Source organism: Vombatus ursinus, unplaced genomic scaffold, assembly GCF_900497805.2.
Source record: "Vombatus ursinus unplaced genomic scaffold, bare-nosed wombat genome assembly UNPS02010219.1, whole genome shotgun sequence".
NCBI lineage: Eukaryota > Metazoa > Chordata > Mammalia > Diprotodontia > Vombatidae > Vombatus > Vombatus ursinus.
The window spans coordinates 8,536,153-8,553,622 of NW_020949997.1; the positions used below are offsets into that span (position 1 = coordinate 8,536,153).

Consider the following 17,470-nt stretch of genomic DNA (forward strand, 5'->3'; position numbering starts at 1 on the left):
TTGAAGAAGACATTCCATCCCCTGACTTTGAACATTTTCATTGGCTATCCCCCATGCCTGGCATACTCTCCATCCTCATCTTCACCTCCTGGCTTCTTGACTTTCCTTAAGTCCCAGCTAAAATTCTACCTTCTACCTGCCTTTCCTGATTCGTCTTAATTCTAATGCCTTCCCTTGGTTGATTATTTCCAATTTACCTTGTTTATACACAATTGTTTGCATGTTGTATCCTCCATTAGATTGAGAGCTCCTTGGCATTAGGGACTGTCTTTGTCTTTCTTTGTATCCCTACAATTAATACAATGCCTGGCACATAGTAGGTGAGGAATAAATGTTTATTGATTGACTGACAGCTGTAGTTAGTTACTCTGGCATTTCAGAATGTAAATGAATATGGCATCAATAAAGAGTTTGCCAGGTCTGTGATACTATCTTCCATTACAACATATAAAGGTGAATCATATTTATTTTGAGGAAGGTAGTTGTTTTGCTATCTTAAGCCTTGGGGGCATTCCACTTAAACTTCTAATAGTAGTCTAATCTCATTATAGTTTCTAAGGCTCTGTCCAGAATGATCATTTTCACAAGTAAGAACAGGTTATCTTAACAGAGAACTTGAGAATATTAACTCCCAATTAAACCTTTTGAATGCTGTTTTATCTTGGTGTGTTTACTGTGGCCCTTGCTTAATGAATTCTTTGAGAGAAGATCAATCATCACAGTCCCCAAGGCATTCCATAGGACGGTTGCAGGGCTGCTGCCACAACTGAGATTAGAGATGTCTAACTTTTAAATTTTTTTTGAGGTTCTTGAATTCAGAGTATCAAAGAATCACAAGATTTTAGAGCTAGAAGGAATCTTTGATGTCATCTAGTATAACTCCTTCATTGATAGAAACTGAGGTCCCAAGTGACTTGTCTAAAGAAACACTGGAAAGAAATGGAAGAAAGAATGAGTTAAATTTAGGTCACCTTGTTCAAAAATTTTCTAGTCAACAAAAAATTATTAAGCACTTATTATGTGCCATGCACTGTGCTAAGCACTGGGGATACAAAGAATGTTCAGATGGATTCTTCATCAATTTGGGATTTCACTCCAATGATGCAGGTTGTAGCCTATTCATATTGGCCCATCCTGACTGACCTTACTCTAACTCTCCCCAAAATTCTCCACTGGGAGTCCACTCAGTGTGCTAGAGGCCTTCCTTGCTTTCTCCTATATCCGGAGGGTACTGATGGAGCACTGTGGTCATCCATCTGTTGTCTCTCACTCTTACTATGTGAGCACTTCATCTTCTCTTGCTATCATGCAGTTTCTCAATATTTCTGTTTAGTCCTGTTTTTCTTCAGAGTTCTTTTTTGGTTATGTGTGGCAGGCTGCTCACACCTACCGTGAGCCTTCCCATTGGCCCCTATGTGATACTAATTTGTAGTTTTTCAGAAGTAATGATATTCCACGTATCACTGCCATACAGTTTTTGTTGTTGTTCAGTCATTTTAGCCATGTCTGATTCTTTGTGACTCCATTTGGGATTTTCTTGACAAAGATACTAGAGTGGTTTGCCATTTCCTTTTCTAGCTCATTTTATAGATGAGGAAACTGAGGCAAACAGGGTTAAATGACTTGTCCAGGGTCAAATATCTAGTAAGCGTCAGAAGACAAATTTGAACTCAGATCTTCCTGATTCCAGGCGTGGCGCTCTATCCACTCTGCCACTTTACTATCTGGGGCCATGTAATAACATTGACAAAAATTTAAATATTGAAAGATGGGCCTTTGCTTTTCTGGGAAACTTGGGGTCAGTAAAATAACTTTTTAATTTCCCAAAAGCAATTCACTCTTTCTCCTCTTGTTAAGGTCATAGCCCACTCATTGTCAATCTTTACTGTCTGTCCAAGATATGCACACTGTTTAACAAACTCTATAGAGGGTCTGTCTAAAGGCATATTGTTATCTGGGCAGTAGATATGTTTTATCCACTTGGTCTTTCCTATGTGGATATGGACAATCCAAACTCCTTTGAGAACTTAGAGATCTCTTTCCAGAGGCTCGTCAGTGATTTGGGGTTGAATGTAGTCAACACAATGTCATCTTGTATCTGGAGTACACTGACATCCACAGGAAATTTCTCCTCAACCTGAACTCTGCCCTGGGTCTCTTCTGTCACAGTGGCAAATACTTGTAGCAAGCAAATATGTACCATTTTATGACTTCAGTGATATTTATTATCAGGATCATAGAAGAGGGTTATTTCAACTTTCACATTTTTCAAGGGATCTTCAATGATCTTGAAGTACAGATGAGATACTCCTCCTTCTAAAAGAGCCTGTAAAGTGTTTTCTTCTACTTCAGTGCTTTTTTTTTACTCAGTAAATATAAGCACAATGAAATCTTATATTCTCTATGTCTTTCAGTCAACTGTGAAATGGCAAAAAGGTAGTCCAGTGTTAAATATCATTTGTTGGAGCCTGTTTATTTGCTAGTAACTTTAAAGAGATGCCCATGATTTGTGCAAAGGTGACTGTCATCAGGATTTTGTATAGGAGTGTGAATAGGCATATAAGACAGTAGTTTATGACTATTCTCTGTCACTTTTTTTTTTTTTTTGCTATTAATAGGGTTTGAGTTTTTTTCCATGCCTTTGATATCTTCTCCTTCTTCATATATGTTGAATATTATTACCTCCTTTGGTATCTTCGCAATTTTATCATCTCCAGTATGGTTCTGTTTATGTGTATATATGTGTATATATATATACACACACACACATATATGTACATACATATATATATGTACTTATACATGTACATGTATATGTAGACTGCTTTTCCTGTATTGGGGCTCTGTAGAGACATTTCTACCTCCAATAAGCACATCTGAGACTGTAATGTTAGATTTCAAGTGTGATGCATCTACTGTGCTTGCCACAAAAGATAATTTCTTATAATGATTTTTGGAAATCTTTTCCATTTTTCTTTTCTTTGTAAGCCTTCCGTTTTCATGCTCCTTGGAATGACTTTGCTTAGTTGGTTTGTCTTGCCAAGCTTTCTTAAAACTGGTTTGACTGTCCATTGCTTCTCTCATTTATGAGACCATGCTGCTCACAATCACATATTATCCTTCCTTATACAATTTTACATGTGAGTTTATGACTCTAACCCACAGTTGCCTTTGGCAGCCATCTCTCTGTGAATACAATGGATGCTAATTTAGTTACTTTCAGGGCTTTTTTGGTCTCCTTGTTGTGGCATTTAATATACATTGGTTAAATATATGGGTGAAATCATAGTGTTGATGTCATTTCCATTGTCCATTTCTCATTTTTTTATTTCTAATAACTGGTTTAAATGGTTCAAGATGATCATTTCAATTGCATGACATTTTTGTCATTATTATTATTTCTTGAGGTTTTTTTGTTTGTTTTTACTAATTTTCATCTCTAATTTACTAGTTCTGAGTTCTGACAAGGCGATGACTGCGCCCAGACAACTAATGTAGGGATAACCCTTATAACAATATCTTTTCCTATTAAGATATAACTTATTTCATTCTCTATGGAATTATTGGGTACTCACTGGGATTAATAATAGCTGTAGCATCTTCCTCAAATGAGATAATGTATGTAAAATGTTTTGCAATCTTTAGAGTGCTATGTAAATAGTTATTATTTTGAAACTTCTGGTGAAGGAGAACCATCACCACCTGAGGCAACTCATTCCACTTTTGGAGAGCTATAATTATGTCCTACACTTACCGATTCTTTTATTTAAGAAAGTGTTCATGATATAGAGGCCTCTCTACCTTGGAAAGATAAAGAGTAATAATTTGTTCTTTTGCATTATTTAGTTATTTGAGACATTGTTGATGAAACCATAACTTTAAATTATTCAGAGAACAGCAAAAAGGTAAGCTAATTTTGCTAATGTAGTTGTGGAAAGGCCCACCAATTTGGGAGTCAGAAGGTGAGGTCTAATCTCAGCTCTGCCATTAACAAATTGACAAGTGTCCCTTGGCAAATTAACTTTGCCCCATTAGGCCTTAGTATTTAAGTATTTAAAGGTTTTAAATAAGTAGAAAAGATAGACCAGAAAGGTCAAATGTACAGAAAGGTCTTGGTTTTTCAAAGATTTGACATCTTGATATAAATAATTTTATTATTCAAAAATGTTTTTACTCTTAGTTATTGATTATCATACCATTTGTACTAAAACTGAACCATTGCTTCTTTGAGAGGTAGCATGGTTTAGTGGAAAGAATGCTAACTTAGAATCACAGAACCTGAATACAAATCTCTACTTTCCCTCTACTGCCTGTATGACCTTGGTCAAGTCACTTAATATCTGTGGGGCTCAGTTTCCTTTTGTGCAAAAAATGAGGGAGTTGGACTAAATGGCTTCCAAGGTCCCTTCTAGACCTAGATCCATGATCTTATGATTCTTCCATATTGATCTGAAGCAAAACACATCAGAACTATCTGAAAATGTGAATCACAGGCACAGAGTAAAAGTCTTGTAGCCCAAGTTTGACTTATGGGTGCACGGACCTGACTCAGTGTGTGTACTTGATAAATTGGCTTAGAGGAAAGGGCTGAGACTAGTTATTAGTCCTAAATGTGAGGATGTACTCACTAAGAGGTTCTATTTCTAGTACCAGTCCTGTTCTGCCAGTATTCTTCCTGCCCTAAGAGCCTTGCTCCTTATCCTCCCTCATCTCACCTCTCAGGTTCTCAGGAATTTGCCCAAGTCCATGATGAAACAAAACAGTAGTAGATTTATCTTCACATGTAGATACCAACCAACTGTACCCTGTGTGCTGTGATTACTTAGTATGTTAATGTTCTTTCTACATTTTGGAAAGGGAGAAATGAATGACTGATTCTTTCCTGAATCAAGTGGTGACCTGCTAGTGACCTGCTAGTCTCCGAGAAAAGGTGGCTTAACTCTACAGGTAGTTCTTCCTGGTGTCAAAGGGACAAAGTAGAGGATTCAAGTTCAGGAGCCTTACGAAGTTAGGATTCTTAGAGAGAACTTTAGCTGCTTTTGTGAGAGCAAGTTCAAAGACCATCTCACTCTCCTTTTCTCTATATGGAAATAATTCAAATTCTAAACCGGATAGGAAACAGAACTGTGGCTGTCTTCATCACAAAGCAGATTGGGAAAACTCTTACAATGCTAGATAGAGCTGGCCCAGGCAGTATTATAAAGTAGGTAGATTCCTCCTACCATTCTCATGCTCTTTGACTTCAAGTGTCCAGTGCCTTCATACCTAGACTTGCCCTTCCTGTCAATGTATCTGTTTCCTACCCTCATTATCAAAACTTGCCTTGTGCTTTCTGCACATTTTTATTCTTTGAAAGAACCTGATATATTAATTCATACAAATGTTTCACTTCATTTGTATTTTTATGGAAAATTATTACTTTTACTGTGAAAGATGGATTTTGAATGGTGATACTACAGGCATTATTGCTGGCAGAAGCTTTGGGGATGGGGAAAAGATTTCAGGACTTCCCTGAAAGCCCCTTCAACCTGTCAAGGCCTGACTTTATACCAGGAGGCAGTTGCCAGGGAAGTAAAGTGCTCCTTACCTCAAGGTCTGCCCTTGAAGCCAGAACCAGTGCCAAAGGAACTGTGGTTTTTGGGGTAAAAAGGAAAAGAAGGAAATCCTTGGGTTAAATAAGCATTAACACTTCCCTAGAAATAGTTGGAATAGAATAGCTAATACAGAGTATCTGGTTCCAATTGTCTGAGAATAACAGCCATAGGAAATGACTGTTTCAGTGCTGAAGCTTTAGGTCCTGATGAATAGCTGCTTTGTCCTGGCCCGCGTTTAAGGCATAGCCATCAATCCCCTAATTATCACTAGGAGAACCATACACATTGAAGATTATTCAGGAGCCTCCAGTATTATTTCTCGGTTCTGAATACATTTCTGTGGACATTTCTTTGTGATAGAAATCAAGGCCTTGGCTGAAAGCCAACTGGGTGAACCCTTCCATCTGCAAGTTTTGTTTATTCAACTGAGTCCTCTCCATCTCATTAGTAAGAATAATTTCTAGTTGACTGTGTTATATTTATGTCAGATTGTGATGAGATTCTCTTTCCTCAAGTGTGTACCTTATGGTGAATGTAGACTGTAAGCTCTTGGTGAGCAGGAATTATTACTTTTTGGTTTGCTTTTTTTGGATTTTTTTGGTCTTTGTATCTTCAATCCCTAGTGTGGTGCCTTGTGTATAGTAGGCACCTAATAAATGTTTATTGAATTGAATTAAGGTCAACGGAAAGGAGATAAAGTTTTCCCCAGGGTAGCTATACTTGCTCACAGAGTTTGTTCTTATATTCCTTCATCCTCTCTACCCTTTTCCATCTTCAAGGCACAACTTCCACGTTGAGCTCAAATAATAGCTAGTATTTATATAACACTGTTTAAGTTTAAAACGTTGTAAAATATTTGTAAAACAAATATCTTTTCAAATATTATTTCAGTTGCTTCTTGCAACTACCCTGGCAGGTAAGTGTTTTTACCACCATTTTATAAATGAAGAACTGAGGCAAACAGCAGTTAAGTGACTTGCCCAAGATCATAGAACTAATAAATGTCTCAGGCTCGATCTGAGCAAAAACCTTCCTGACTCCAAATCCAATGCTCTTTCTGCTGTGTCATCTTGTCTAGATGAATCAGAACACTTTTCCTTGATGCCTTTTTTCCTTTTCTCTCCCAGAGAAAGTGAATGAATGAAAAAGCATTTATTATTAACCATCTGCTGGGCACTGTACTAAACACTGGAGATACAAATAAAAACAATCAAAATAGTCTCTGCCCTCTTGGAACTTATATTCTAGAAAGAGGAGATATATAGGGGAGTGTTAGCCAGGAAGGAGTGTTTTGGACAGAGAAGAGAGAGGCAGTGATGATTGGAGTCAGAGGGCAAATAATTGACGTGTCCTTTCTAGGCATTGATTTGCTGGAATTGGTCTGATTGCTCCTCTCAGAGTTAGATTTGGAAAGAGTTGTAGGGAAGAGGTGGAAGGAGGAAAGAGCACACATACTAGGTGGCATGGTATGGAGATGGGAGGGAGAGTCGTGGTGGACCAGAGACCTAGGGAGAGGAAATGAATGCTCAGGTATCAGACCCCAAGGTCCTTGGAGTGGGAACTTGAGTAGGAGGTGGCAGCTAGAGTTACAGATAACATGGTACAAAGAAGTGATCTTTTTTTTTTCTGCATCTTCATAACATTTTGTTTCTATCACTTTTATGATCTTTATCATTCTCACTTTCATATATAACACCAAACTATTGGGGATGCTCTTTCCCACTAAGTGACCCTATCTTTGGAGCTTATTCAGTTCTAGGGAGCCTGGTTCAAGAGAGGGGTCAGGATCTTTTTTGTCCTTGTCTCTAGTATCTTACTACCCTCTCTCACCTCCCATCCCAGAGCCCCAGGGACAATAACTACTGGTTTAGATTTGGTTCATTTGTGGGTGGGTCTCTTCATTGGTCAGAGCTCTAAATTTGTTTTCTTTTTTATTACTGTAGTCATTGTGTAAATTCTTTTACTGGTTCTACTTCCTTTACTTTGCATCAGTTCATAGATATTTTCCCAAGTTTCTTTGAAATCTTCTTATCTGTCTTTTCTCTCATGCTATAATATTCTGTTACATGGATATACCAAAGTTTCTCATCCATTCATTGATTAATAGATATCTATTTTCCTTCCATTTCATTGCTATTACAAAAAATGCCGCTATAAATATTTTTTTTAATATTTGGAACCTTTCTCTATGTCCTTGATATCCTTTGGGTACATGTGTAGTAATGTTATCACTGGGTCAAAGAGCATATACAGTTTAGTGACATTTTTAAAAAATCATATTTTATATTCTTCCACAGGTGTCTGTGAAGACAATTTTTAACATTAATTTTTTAAAATTTTGAGTTCCAAATATTCTCGCTCCCTCCCTTACCTCCCACCTCCCTGAGACAGTAAGCAATTTGTTATAGGTTATATGTGTGTTCAGCCATTCAAAACATATTACCATAATGGTCATGTTGAGAAAGAAGATACAGACCCAAAGGGGGAAAAAACACAAAAAATACAGAAAGTGAAAAATAGTATGCTTCTTTCTGCATTCATATTCCCATCAGTTCTTTCTCTGGCAGTGGATATCATTTTTCATCATGAGAAGTGACTTTTTAAAATTTTTATTTAGTATTTTATTTTTCCCAGTTACATGTAAAAACAATTTTTAACATTCATTTTTAAAACTTAAGAGTTCCAAATTTTCTACCTTCCTCCCTCCTTTCCCTCACTGAGAAGGCAAACAATTCAATATAGGTTATACATGTGTAGTCAAGCAAGACACTTCCATAATAGTCATGTTGTAAAAGAAAACATAGACCAAGAAAAACCTCAAGAAAAATAAAGTAAAAAAAATATTTCAATCTACATTCAAACACCATCAGTTCTTCATCTGGGGATGGGATAGCATTTTTCATCATAAGTCCTTCAGAGTTGTCTTGGAACATTGTATTGCTGAGAATAATTAAGCCATTCACAGCTGATCATTCTACAATATTGCTGTTATTTTGCGCACAGTACATTTCACTTTGCATCAGCTCATATAAGTCTTTCCAGGTTTCTCTGAGAGCATCCTGCTCATCATTTCTTGTAGTACAATAGTATTCCATCATAATCACATACCACAATTTGTTCAGCCATTCCCCAATTGATAATTTCTAATTTCTTTCAATTTCTAATTCTTTACCCCAGAAAAGAGCTGCTATAAATATATTTGTACATATATGTCCTTTTCATTTTTGGTTTTTTATCTCTTTTGGGATACAGACCTAGTAATGGTATTGCTAGCTCAAAAGGTATGCATAGTTTTATAGCCTTTTGGGCATAGTTCCAAATTGCTCTACATAATGATTGATTCAACTCCCAACTCCACCAACTATGCATCAGTGTCTCATTTTTCCCACCTCCCCTCCAACATTTGTCATTTACTTTTGCTGTCCTATTAGTCAATCCAATAGTATGAGGTAGTATCTCAGAACTGTTTTAATTTGCATTTTTCTAATCAATAGTGAATTAGAGTTTTTTTCATATGGTTATAGATAGCTTTGATTACTTCATCAGAAAACTGATCATATCTTTTGATCATTTACCAATTGGGGAATGGCTCTCATTTATATAAATTTGACTCAGTTCTCTAAATGTTTGAGAAATGAGGCCTTTATCAGAGAAACTTGCTTCAAAATTTTTTTCACAGTTACTATTGCTAACTGTATTTCCCTTCATCCTGTTCCCCCCTGTTTATTCTATTCTTTCTCTCCTTTCACCCTTTCCCTCCTTAAAAGTGTTTTGCTTGTGACTATCTCCTCCTCCAATCTGCCCTCTCTTCTATCACCTTCCCACTTCTCTTATCCCCTTCCCCTCCTTTCCTGTAGAGTAAGATAGATTTCTATACCCAATTGAGTGGGTATGTCATTCCCTCTTTGAGCCAGTTCTGGTGAAAGTAAGGTTCATTCACTCCCCTTCACTTCTCCCCCACCCCTCCACTGTAAAAGCTTTTTCTTTCCTCTTTTATGTGAGATAATTTACCCCACTCTACCTCTCACTTTCTCTTTCTCCCAGTACATTTCTTTCTCCCCCCTTAATTTCATTTTTTATATCATCCCTTCATATTCAACTCACACCTGTGCCCTCTGTCTATGTATACTCCAAGAAGTGACATTTTTAATGTAATAATATAAATTGAGGCAGTGTGATGTAGTGGTTAGAGGGTGCTGGACCTGTGGACAAGAAGCCCTGGATTCAGGTCATATTGTTTACACTTTCCGACCAGGGGCAAAGTCCCTTAACTTTTCCAGGGTTTGATTTTCTCATTTGTAAAATGGGGGACGGGAGTGGACTAGTTGGTGAATAGAGTGCCTTTTAGCCCTAAATCTGTGATCCTCTGCTTTGGAGACAACAAAGAAATAGTGAAAACACACACACTGGATTTGAAGTCAGAGAATCTGGTTTAAAGTCTTATTTTACAGTAACTACCTGTATAACTTTGGGTAAGTCACCTCACCTATCTGGGTCTCAGTTTCCTCATCTGTAAAATGAGGAGTTGGTTAGAGTCTATAATCTTTAAGGTCCATTCTAGTGCTCAATCTGCGATCTATGCTTTTTGCATATCAATTTTAATTAAAGCAAGGTATACCTATATTCATATAAGCATGGACTCTTTCTGAATGCAATTTTTTTTCTGAACACTTATCCCAGTAAGGAACCACATAGTACCTCAGTTATATACCTTAATGCCTTAAAAAAAAAAAAACAAACTATAGAAGTAGAAATACTTTGTATTTTCAGTCGGAAAATATTCTGACCAATGACAATTCCTTAAGCAAAGAAATAAAACAAAAGGCCCTTTTGGTATGGCTAAGTCTTTTCACCAAAATAGGCTTATAAATTGACCCAGTGTGTACTGTCATGCAAAACTGAAAGTTAATAGTATGTCTAGTTGATCATATTGGAATTAGCTTTCAAAGAAAGTCTAGTGAGTTTGAAAGATTTATTAAAACCCCATGATATGGAACTTTATAAGAACCCTTTGTCTACATAGAAGTATGAGCTGCAGCTGGATATGATTTGAGAGAGATGTACATGAAACCTTTACCTTTCTTCTTCCCTCTTTCCACATGGTAGTACCCCATGCAGAAAGATGTAGTTGTTGTGTCAGAAGCCGAATTTTATAGAGGCACCTTCCTCAAAGGCACTCTGCCTTTATAGAATGCCAGTAAATTTAACCCACTGGGGCCAAAGTGTACACCTTTTTAAAGAAAACGTTCTTATCTGTTTTAGGTTTTGATGGACAGTAAGTATAAGACATTTGCCTTAAATTTTTTTTTAAGTTATTAGAGTTATCACAATACTGGGCCCTTGTTATCAAAACATCGTCTTTGAGTTACTATTGGAACATTTCAAGGATCGCTTTTTGGCTCTGTGTTGTTTCGTAATTTTTTTTAATCAGTTACTTTAATAAAGCTATATATGTGGCATGCTTTCTCATTTACAGATGATACATGTGTGTCCATATTAGGGATTTCTTTTGTGAGACAATTGAGGTTAAACGACTTGCCAGAATCACACAGCTAGTGAGTGTTATGTGTCTGAGGTCGGATTTGAACTCAGGTCCTCCTGACTCCAGGGCAGATGCTCCATCCACTGAGCCACCTAGCTGCCCTTAAATGTTTTCTTTTCCTTTCTTTCTTTCTTTCTTTTTTTTTTTTGGTGGGGCAGTCGGGGTTAAGTGACTTGCCCAGGGTCACATAGCTGCCATTGCCTTCTCCAGCTCATTATACAGTTGAGGAAACGGAGGCAAACAGGGTTAAGTGACTTGCCCAGGGTCACAGAGATAGTAAGTGCCTGAGGCCAGATTTGAATTCATGAAGAGGAACCTTCCTGACTCTAGCACTCTATGCACTGTGCCACCTAGCTGCCCCCGGCTAGACATCCCCAGTTCTTTTAACTGATTCTTATTTACCAAAATCCTTCTTAAAATGTAGCTCCCAGAACTAAACACAATGCTAAATATAGAGAAAATATGTAAAGCATTTTTAAATGTTAATTATAATGATGATGATACATTTTGACCAGGATGAAATCGAGCAGAAGAGGGGGCAGAACCGTCCTTTCCCAAATCCAGAACTCTGTGCTTCTTTTAATGCAACCTAAGAGTACATTAGTTTTTTTTTTTTTTTAATGGCAAACCACTCCAGTATCTTTGCCAAGAAAACCCCAAATGGGGTCACAAAGAGTCAAACATGAACGAAAAACAATTCACCAATAGCCTAGAATAAAGAAGTTGGGACTTTGGGAAAGACCTGACAGCTGTCTTAAAAGGCTTTCGCGTGGAAAAGGAATTGGATGTGTTTTGCTTGGGCCCAGAGGGCAGAATATGTGGTAGATGTTACAAAGAGACTGATTTTTCCCTTGTTACAAAGAAATAACTGTGCTAGGGATTGGAGCTTTCCAGCGGTGGAATAGGCTTCCCCTGAAGGTCGTGGATTGCCCCCTTACACTAGGCTTTCAAACCTGGGCCGCATGACCATTTGTTGAATATCTTGCAGAAGGAATTCTTGGTTAGCCACAAGGCTGACCTAAATGGCCTTTTGGAGCTTTAATATGCTTGTCCAAAGCCACCACTAAGCACTTGATCATATACTGTCTTGCAGTCCTTAATTAGTTTATGTGTGTTAGTCTCGCCCTCTCACCTACCTTAGAAGATTCTTAAGGACGTGGGCCTTATCTTGCAATCTCTGTATCCCTCTTATCGACCAGTCAGTGGGTCAGCCAAAACCATTGGGTTCAGTTCAGCCAGTTATAGTATTGGATGCATATGTCCAGACTCAGGAAATACTTAAGAGTAAAGAATAGAAGTTTTATTCTTTTCTGATCCAGTGAGGGGGAGGGGGGAACACTGTGGGCTTTGTGATGATCTAGTGGTCCCCATCTTTAAGCAGTTGTGATTTTTGGAGGAGGATCTCTGCTAAATAGAACATTCAGTAGCATATTCTAAAGGATTCTTTTTTAGGATAACGGTCTTCAACCTTTTCCTGATAAAGTATTCATTTTGATGTTGTTTTTTTTTTCCTTTCCTTTTGGAAGTGACTGGGGAAAGAAGCAAACCTGTGATTTCATAGATATGAGAAACTCCTTGTGGGGAGTGACTTGCCCAGGGTCACACAGCCCATACATATCAGGGGTGGAACTTGAACTCAGGATGTCCTGATTTCTAGGGCAGCTTTCTAGCCCCTCCCTACCCACTCCCCCCCCCACTTCCCTTTGATTTTCCTGAAGGGTTGGTTATTGTTAAGTGTGATGGGGAAGGGAAAGGGCGCTTCATTTACTATCACTGCCAATAAAATGACCTGCTGTTTTCAGCAATCTGTTTGCTAGGTTGAAGCTAGATTCATTTAGATGTCATCTGGCCCAGGACAGTGACTTGGGGTGCTTCTTAGAACGTGAAGCTCGGATCAAGGGGAGGAATATGGCAATGACGTTGGCAATGGCAGCCAACTTGGAAATGAGATCATATGGGCCTTCATGATTGACTATTAACTACTTGAGACTTACAGCCAGTGTCTCTGATAAAGGCCTCATTTCTAAAATGTATGGAGAACTGAGTTGAATTTGTAAGAATACAAGTCATTCCCCAGTTGATAAATGGTCAAAGGATATGAACAGGCAGTTTTCAGAGGAAGAAATTAAAATTATATGAAAAAATGCTCTAAATCACTATTGATTAGAGAAATGCAAATCAAAACAACTCTGAGGTACCACACCACACCTATTAGATGGGCCAAAATGACAAAACAGGAAAATGATAAATGTTGGAGAAGATGTGGGAAAATTGGAACACTAATGCATTATTGGTGGAGTTGTGAAATGATCCAACCATTTTGGAGAGCAATTTGGAACTGTGCCTAAAGGGCTATAAAATTGTGCATCCCCTTTGACCCAGCAATACCACTTCTAGGTCTGTATCCCAAAGAGATCATAAAAATGGGAAAAGGATCCACATGTACAAAAATATTTATAGCAGCTCTTTTTGTGGTAGCAAAGAACTGGAAATTAAAGGCATGCCCATCCATTGTGGAATGGCTAAACAAATTGTTGTATATAAATGTGATAGAACACTATTGTGCTATAAGAAATGATGAGCATGCAGACTTCAGAAAAACCTGGAAAGACTTACATGAACTGATGCTGAGTGAAATTAATAGAATCAGGACAACATTGTACACAGTAATAGCCACATTGTGCGATGACTGACTTTGATAGACTTGGCTTTTCTCAGCAATGCAAGGATCTATGAAAACTCCGAAAGACTCATGATGGAAAATGCTATCCACATCCAGAGAAAGAACTATAGAGTCTGAATGCAGATGGAAGCATACTATTTGCTCTCCTTTTCTTTTGTTTTGTTTCTTCTTTCTTGTGGTTCCTCCCATTAGTTCTAATTCTGCTTTATATCATGACTGATATGAAAATATACTTAATATGAATGTATAAGTAGAGCCTATATCAGATTGCATGCTATCTTGGGGAGAGTGGAAGAGAGAGGGGGGAGAAAATCTAAAATTCAAAATCTTATGGAAGTGAATGCTGAAAACTAAAAATAAATTAATTAATTATAAAAAAAAGTTGATATTGATTAGATACCAGTCTGGAAAATAATCCCCCCCCTTGGTTCTCTGTCTCTCTCCCTACATCCCATTCTCTTCATCTCTCTCCTTCCCTCCCTATTACACAAGGTATCACTCACAGGATGTTTTACTTTTGAACTGAAAAGAAAGAGAGACATGGGGATGAGTATATTGTCCTTGGGACAATAAGGGAACTCTGTCTCCCACCTGAGGGGAGTAGCACCACACATTCACAGAGCGGGCCCTGCCAGGTGAAATGGGAATCTTGAGAGAATCCCACAGGTCAGAATTAAATGAACGTAAATACTATAGTTCTTTTCTCTAGCAAGCTTTTCTTTTGTGGGGATCTGAGAATGAGAATAAAGTAATCATGCCATTTTAATCTATTTCAGATAATCCGTTTTGGGGACTCCTATGAAGTATTATAAGGACTGAGTTCCTCTTTTCTTTCCATCCCCATTTTGTTATGAGACTAAGCTTGGAACAAGCAGAAACAATAATATTCCCCAGGAGCATTGTTTTCATTCTTAAATAATCTGACATAGAGAAGGCAATTCATTAATAAGAACCACTGCTCTTTGACCAATGGATTCTGAGATGTTGTGGGGGTGGGGAAGCTCTTAACACTTATGACTCTAGAGTTGACAGATGAAAGGAAAACAATTTCAGACTCTTAAAATCTCCACGTAGCACTTCTGGCTGGGAGAAACTGGTAACTTTTAAGGTTTATCTAAAAAACTAAGTTGTCAATCAGTCAAGTAGCATTAATTGGATGTCTACTGTGTACCAGGCACTGAGCTAAGCACTAGAGATACAAGAAAAGGAAAAACAAACAAAGAAAAAACCTAGGCACTTATTTCAAGGAGCTCCCAGTCTAATGAGGGAAACAACATGAAATCAACTATATACAATCAAGATATATTCAGGATGATGTGGAGGTAGTCAACAAAGCAAGGCGCTAGAATTAATGGACGTTGGGAAACAAAATAGATGCCCATCAACCAATGTAGATATCCATTAACCAACATCATCCATTGCATCTTGAGCCATCATCAGTTGTCTTGACTTTTGGCTTGCCACTGGACTTTAATGACTCTGGAGGAGAAAGTGAAGTTAATGACTTTTTGAAGCTTTGCCTCACTTAAATCCAATTTATACACAAGTCAAGACATTACCCTTGTGATGTCATTGGTCCTCTTTGAGAATGAAGGATGAACAATAACCGATGCCCCTTGAGTTGCAGATTGGTTAAACAAGTTGTGATACATGTATGTAATGAAAAATTAGTGTGTATTAAAAACACCCAGTATGTTGATAGATGAAAAGATCTATCTGAGGTGATATAGAGTAAAGTAAGCAGAGCCAAGAAAATAATATACACAATGACTGCAATGATGTAAATGGAAAAAAAAACAAAAAAAAATCAAAAGCAAATGTGAAATTATAAAGAACAATCATGGCTGAAAAGAAGAAATGTGAAAAGATAACCCCCACCCACCCCTTTACAGCGGAGGGAGGTGTACATATTTTTAGACTTTATTTATTTATCATTTACACTTATTTTTTTCCTCTTTCTTTTTTTTGTCCTTAAAAATACTGTTTGTCATATGGGATGGCTGTGGGGAAGGGAAAGGGGAAGGATATTAGGAGAAAATATGAGAGAACCAGGAAAGGATTCTTGTGGAAAGAGGAATTTTGGCTGAGACAACCAAGGAGGTGGAGATGCTGAGGGAGAGAATTCTAGACATGGGGGATAGCCAGTAAAAGTCTCCTTCCTTCCATATCCCACAGTGCGATGAGCCCTCAGAGAACAAAAGACAGACTCAGTCTTAGTCCATAAGGAATAGAACTGCCTTCCTACAAGTAGTATAACATAGCTACTTTTCCCACTACAATTAATAAGGCAGTGAGAAGTGAAACTATGCAGGGGTCACCAGGTCTCTGGGGAAAGAATAGAGGTTCTGTGGTGTTAAGGAAGAGGAAGGTGAGTAACCTGTAGAGGACTACCGTGGAATGAGAAAGGACAAAGGAATTTTAATGACTGTCCCCCAGCTGTGGTGCTGCCAAGAGACAAGGTCATCAGTTCCAGTGAAAGGGAACTTAAACAACTGGAAGGAAAATGAAGTCATTTGGTAAAACTGCTTCTCTCTTATAGTCACATTTTCCACCAGGGAGGGTGGGGACACTGGGCTAACCTGCCTAAATGTCCAGTCCTACATCACATGCAACCCTGTTAGGATGGTCCTCTCTGACTCTCCCCTTATCTCTTTTTCCTCTAAACTGTGGATTATTTTTCTTTTTCATTGCAGTAATCTATTTTTTTCTTTTTTTCTTTTTCAAAAAATTTATTTATTTAGTGTTTTCAGCATTCACTTTTACAAGTTTTAGAGTTCTAAATTTCCCTCTCCCTTTTCTCCCCACTCCCCAAGATATCATGTAATCTGATATAGGCTATACATGTACAATCAAATTAAACATATTTCCACGTTAGTCATGTTGTAAAGAAGAATCAGAACAAAAGGGAAAAAACATGAGAAAGAAAAAAGAGAGAGAGAGAAAATAGTGTGCCTCAATCTGCGTTCAAACTCCATAGTTCTTTCTCTGGATGTGAATAGCATTTTCCATCATGAGTCTTTTGGAATTGTCTTAGATCATTGCATTGCTGAGAAGAGCTAAGTCTATCAAAGTTGGTCATCACACAATGTTGCGGTTACTGTGTACAGTGTTCTCCTGGTTCTGCTCACTTCACTCAGCATCAGTTCATGTAAGTCTTTCCAGGTTTTTCTGAAATCTGCCCACTTACCATTTCTTATAGCACAATAGTATTCCATTACATTCATATATCTCAACTTGTTCAGGCATTCCCCAGTGGATGGGCGTCCTCTCAGTTTCTAATACTTTGCCATTGCATAAAGAACTGCTATTAATATTTTTGTACATGTAGGTCCTTTTCCTATTTTTATGATCTCTTTGGGGTACAGACCTAGAAGTGGTATTGCTGGATCGAAGGGTGTGCACAGTTTCATAGCCCGTTGGGCATAGTTCCAAATTGTTCTCCAGAATGTAAACTGTAGATTCTTAACCTGGGATCCACAGACCCCAAAGACTCGATAGATATATTTCAGAGTAGGGTCTTTAAATTTGGATGAGAAAAATTTGCTTATTTTCAGTAACTTTTGGTTTCCTTTGTAATTATATGTATTTTATTTTGTGAATATAAAAACACTGTTCTGAGAAGGGGTCATCTTTCCCATACTGCCAGTGATA

General features: G+C 37.8%; 1 protein-coding gene across 2 annotated transcripts in view; it reads left to right on the forward strand.

Moving 5' to 3' along the window:
* The window catches only part of MERTK (MER proto-oncogene, tyrosine kinase), a 136,066-nt gene that overhangs the window by 21,246 nt on the left and 97,350 nt on the right, over window positions 1–17,470 (forward strand). The gene's annotated exons all lie outside the window — the stretch shown is intronic.